This window comes from Pterocles gutturalis, unplaced genomic scaffold (assembly GCF_000699245.1).
Source record: "Pterocles gutturalis isolate BGI_N339 unplaced genomic scaffold, ASM69924v1 scaffold16994, whole genome shotgun sequence".
NCBI lineage: Eukaryota > Metazoa > Chordata > Aves > Pterocliformes > Pteroclidae > Pterocles > Pterocles gutturalis.
Window position 1 is genome coordinate 67,645 of NW_010131004.1, and position 5,179 is coordinate 72,823.

Here is a 5,179-nt window from a genome sequence, read left to right on the forward strand (position 1 = left end):
GGACCCCACCGCTCCTGCCACAGCGGCTGAGGAGACCTGGGTGAGGCAGCAGCAGTGGCGGCCAGGCCCTGCCCACACGTGCAAGAGAAATGCCTGGGGAGCGCCGTGATGCATCAGCTCGCTGAACAGGAGCCGGCAGTGTGTGCCCGGGTGGCCAAGAAGGCCAACAGCATCCTGGACTTTATCAGAAATATCTTGACCAGCAGGACTAGGGAAGTGATTGTACCCAGCACTAGTGAGGCTGCACCTTGAATCCTGTGTTCAGTTTTGGGCTCCTCACCACAAGAAAGACTTAAAACGTGTACAAAGATGGGCAACAAAGCTGGTGAAGGGTCTGGAGAGCAAGTCTGATGAGGAGCAGCTGAGGGAACTGGGGGTGTTCAGTCTGGAGGCTGAGGGGAGACCTCATCGCTCCCTGCAGCTGCCTGAAAGGAGGGTGTAGCGAGGGGGGACTGCTCTCTTCTCCCAAGTAACGAGTGACAGGGCAAGAAGAAACAGCCTCTGTGCCAGGGGAGGTTTAGATAGGATATTAGGAAATTTTTTTTCACTGAAAGGGTTGTCAAGCCTTGGAACAGGCTGCCCAGGGAAGGGGTTGAGTCACTGTCCCTGGAAGTGTTTGAAAGACGTGTAGCTGTGGCACTTGGTGGACGCGGTAGCGTTAGGTGAACAGCTGGACTCAAAGTTCCTTTCCACCCTAAATAATTCTGTTCAAAGGGTTCTGTTTCTTTTGTGAGGTCCCATTTTTCCCTGTCAGCTCCAGCTGCCTGTCTAGGGGAGAGGCTTTCTTGAGAAAGCGAGTAATCTGGGCTGCCCTCAGTTTGTGAAGCATTCATGTGACTGAAATGTTTATATTCCATGTAAGAAGGGAAGAAACAAGTGACAGTTCCTGTTTCCAGTATAGCTTTTATTTTTTCCTACACACAAAGGAACAGACAGCCGTCCTTTAAAAGGAAAGCACTTTTTTATGGCACATGTGTGCTGGCCATACAGTATAAATATTGTGTTGACAGACTACACTCTTTGGGGTTTTTCCCATTTATTTTCTTTACCTGTATGTATTTCAGCATCTCTACTTAAAAAAAACAACCAACCAACCAAAAAACCCCACCCACCATCAGAACTTCCTGGAAGATAACAGATATGAAAAATAGGAAAATCAAATAGTAGCATCTTTTTTTTTTTTTTTAATCAGTGTATGCCCCAGCATACAGAATATTGTTGGCACTGGCTTTCTAGAGACAACTGCTGTAATAAAGAGGCCTTAATTTTTATTTTATTAAATAGCATATTTATTTTTCTTTGCATCAGCAAATGTAGAGATTTTTTTCTTATTAAAAATTTATTGGGAGGCAGACAGGATTCAACAGAAATAATCTCTGCCAGTGGCTGTTTTCCACGTGGACTGTAATTGTCCGGTGGAGACTGTTTGACATGCAGGGAGCCGCACCTCTGGCATCCCTGTGGCTCTGGGCTTGAGACAGTCTCTGGCACGAAATTCTCAGTCACTAGATACTGAAAGATGGCAGCTGCAATTATATCACCCCGACTATAATAGGAAATGTGGAAGAGGCATATTAATATATTTTTTAAAACCCAACCAACCAAACAGAAGCTCCACCCAGTCCTGAGACAGGCAAGTCTTGTACATTATTTACAGGCTCACACAGTATGTCAGGATTGACAACGGCATTGACTTTTTGGAAGTATTAGAAATAGGCTGTTTCTGTTGCAAAATGCATAGGTAAATAGGTTTCAAATACTTCCATTCCAAGGTTTTAGAAGATTAGTTAATTATCTTCATTTTAAAATTTGTTAAAAGGCAAAAAACCCTATCCAGAGCTTGACTATGATTCCCATTCCTGCAGCGAAGATGTGCAAAAATGACCCAATAGCTTGCTGTGGTTTTAATGTGTTTCAGGGCACGACAGCAGTAAAGTCAGGGAAGTTTGAGAAGCACAGAAAAGTTTATTTAAGAAAAAAATTTTAGAAAGAAAAAAATAACCATAGCTATGTAAAATTCCGTACAGGTCCAGGCACTCCTGGGATCTTACAGTGCTCAAGGGTTCGATCACAAACTCGGGCTGGGGTTGCACTCTCACTTCTTGCGTCAAGCGCTTCTGTAAACGTGTGTGTGTTTATTCTCCATCGGTAGCTGCTGGTTGGCTGACTCACGCTACACGCAAATGATCTGAAGTGGTTTTTTTTTTAGCTGTTTGTGCTGAGTTTCCTTGAGGCCAGTGGCTGCACCTCAGCAGGTCTTTCAGTCAGTCTCCCCCCATGTCCTGCCACCGAAAATGCAGCACATTCCAGGCACCACAGGAAGGGAAGGGAAGTACCCGTCTGCTGTCCTCTAGTTGTAGGAAATGTCACCATCCCCTAGTGCCTGCACAGTGGTTAGTTCCAGTATAGTCATTGGAGCGGCTACTGAATATTCCTCACATTGAGCAGGTAAATCCAGCTATTTCTTAGTCGAGTTGTGAGCAAAGAGCCAGAGCGAGCTCTGTAAGGGCTGCTGTTAAAGACAGGAGCTGGTGTTCCTTCGCTTGACACCCAGGGCCCGCACCAATGCCAGCTTCGCCTTGCTAAACGTTATCGAGTCAGCGGTCCACACACCTTCCCGGTGGACTCTTCATTCACATGCACCAGCAAGCAACGGGATGAAGACCCATAAATATAAAAGTGTTCAAAAATTCCCCCCCACCCTCCTCCCCTGACCAGGTAAATATATTGAATTATTGAATTTTAGCCCCTAGTTTTCAGGAAGCAGACCAAGGACCATCTTTGTGTTTCAACAGAAACCATCCAAGGTTGCTTTGAAGTGTGATTTGCAATTCAGGGATCTCTAAAACTTCTCTTTGCTTGTGTCTATCCTTGAGCTGAAAGGGTAATTTCTTTTTTTTTTTTGGCTGAAGCTTGCAAAATCTTGCTTATTCATCCTCTCTTTGGAGGTGGTTTAGAGGCGATCGCTGCAATCCTAGGCATGCATCACGTGTATAAACTATCGCTGGCCTGAGCATACCAATGGTTGCATGCACCTTTGGTGACAAGAGCCATCTCAAAAGGAAAAATGGTAGCAGAGAGAGAGGGAGGGATGCTTACATGCTCGTCATGGCTTTGGACTGCCATGTGGGCATGAGCCTGCAAACCTTGTTCTAGCTGCTTAGCAGTTCTCCGAAGCAAGCCCTTGCCTTCTGCTAGAATCTGACCCTGATGAGGAAACCGAGGGCAATGTCATTACTTACAGTTGATAATACGGAAAATTGCTAATTGTTTTTAATTGCACAGTGGCTTTGCACTGGATGGTTTCTCAGCAGACCACACATCAGCATCTGCATCTCAGGTGCCTCCTGCTCTATTTGAGTGGCACCACGTCCGCAGCTGCTTGAGGGTCACACGCGGTGTCTGCGAGGCTTGCTGGCAACACTGGCCTTGCCCAGCTTAGGTACAAAGCGAAAGGACTGTGGGTGGGCACAAGGGCCTGAGGCAGCAGTCCAGAATGCAGGTCAGAAGAGCCGTTGGGCATGTGTGCACACACCTTTGAATCACAACTCTGATGTTAGGGGTTTGCGCACGCCGGCCACCAAAACAGCGTCTGACCCTAGGATCCCAGTAAGGTAAGGTCTGAGGGGAGGTTTCCAGTTCCTCTGGTACTAGTTGTGAGGTGACAGCTTGAGCTGGGTGCCTCTGGAGAGGGACCTCTACCCCAAGTCACACCTCTGAGTTTTACCCCACCACCCAATCACCTGCCCAAGGCCAGTCACTTAATTCTGGGTGGTGGTCTCTCGATTTCTTATTAGTTTTCACAGCTGCTGGGCTGCCCTTCTTCTGAAGGTACTTCATTCTCTTGGCCTTGTCTCCTTCGGTGTTGTCATGTCACTTGTATCTGGCAGAAAAGGACCCAGAGGTGTTGGCTGACAGCTGGCTGACGTTGAGCCATCAGTGGGCCCAGGTGGCCAAGGCGGCCAATGGCTTATGGACATGGTTTAGTGGGGGACTGGGTAGTGTTAAGTTACTGGTTGGACTCAATCATCTTAAAGGTCCTTTCCAACCTAAATGCTTCTGTGATTCTGTCTGCTGGACGGCTCGTTCTGTGTTAGTAGCATTAATTACTCTCCGTCAGCTCTTGCAGCCTAAGGCTTCAGCTACTTCAGCTACTAGTGCTAAGCTGCTGCTGCTAACCAAAACTACTGAGCGAGAGGAATGCAGGTAATCACATTTCTTCTGTAACCCTGAGGGAGTACGTATATGAACTGAGAACATGAACAGTGTTTGTGTGTCACCTCCTCTCTGTCCTCCACGCCTTACAGGGGTTGAAACAGAAAAGCGTTTTTCCTAAAGAGAGGTGTTAAGCAGGGTGCTACCTCTCACAAGTCTTGCTTTTTCCAGTCTCTAGGCTTGACTGATTTTGTCCCTCTCTCTGTGCCCTCTGTGTTTCTGTGCTCGGTGGATGCTAACCAAGCCTGTGACTGGCTCAGCGGAAGTGTTTGAGATGCTCATGTCGCTGCCCTTGGAGCTACCTGTGCCCAGCAGTGTTTTGAATCTGTAAGCTTGGGCTGGAGGGGAGTTGTCACCTCCATTTTTGTGTATACTCTCCAAGAACCCAGGGCCTGTCCTCTGTCCGTGCTTGCCTTGAGGGCTCCCAGATGCCTCCAGCTGCTCTGACACTATTGCAAACCTGAGGGAATAGTGGCAGGTTGGTGTTTTTAAAGTCAGGTCTTTTTGCTGCTGCGTGTTGCGTGTGTCATTTGTCCAGCCCAGCCATAGCCTTGGATCAGATAGAGGCGCTGCTGCTGCTCCCACCGAGGTCAGGGAGAATTGGGTTGTTGGTGTCAGTGACAGCAGAACCAGTTGATGGCTTAGCCCTGGGTACTGGGCGCGGGCAGTGGCCCTCAGCTGAGCAGGTGGAAGGCAGCTGACCATTGGGCTGATTCTCCACCATGCAAAGCTGTCCAGGTCAGAAGTGGGTCAACATCGCAAACACGAAGGATGTAAGTCTCTTGCATCCACGTCTGCCGAGATTTTTTGAGCTTAAGATGCACAAAGACAACTGCTTTTTGTCACACTGTTTATATTGGTGTTAAGCAATGCTGCTAAATCAGTCTGTAGCACAGCAACAGGGGAAAAAAAGCCTCTCAGCTCTTCAGGTGTGACTCTCAAAAGCTGCCAGTATCTGCCCTAG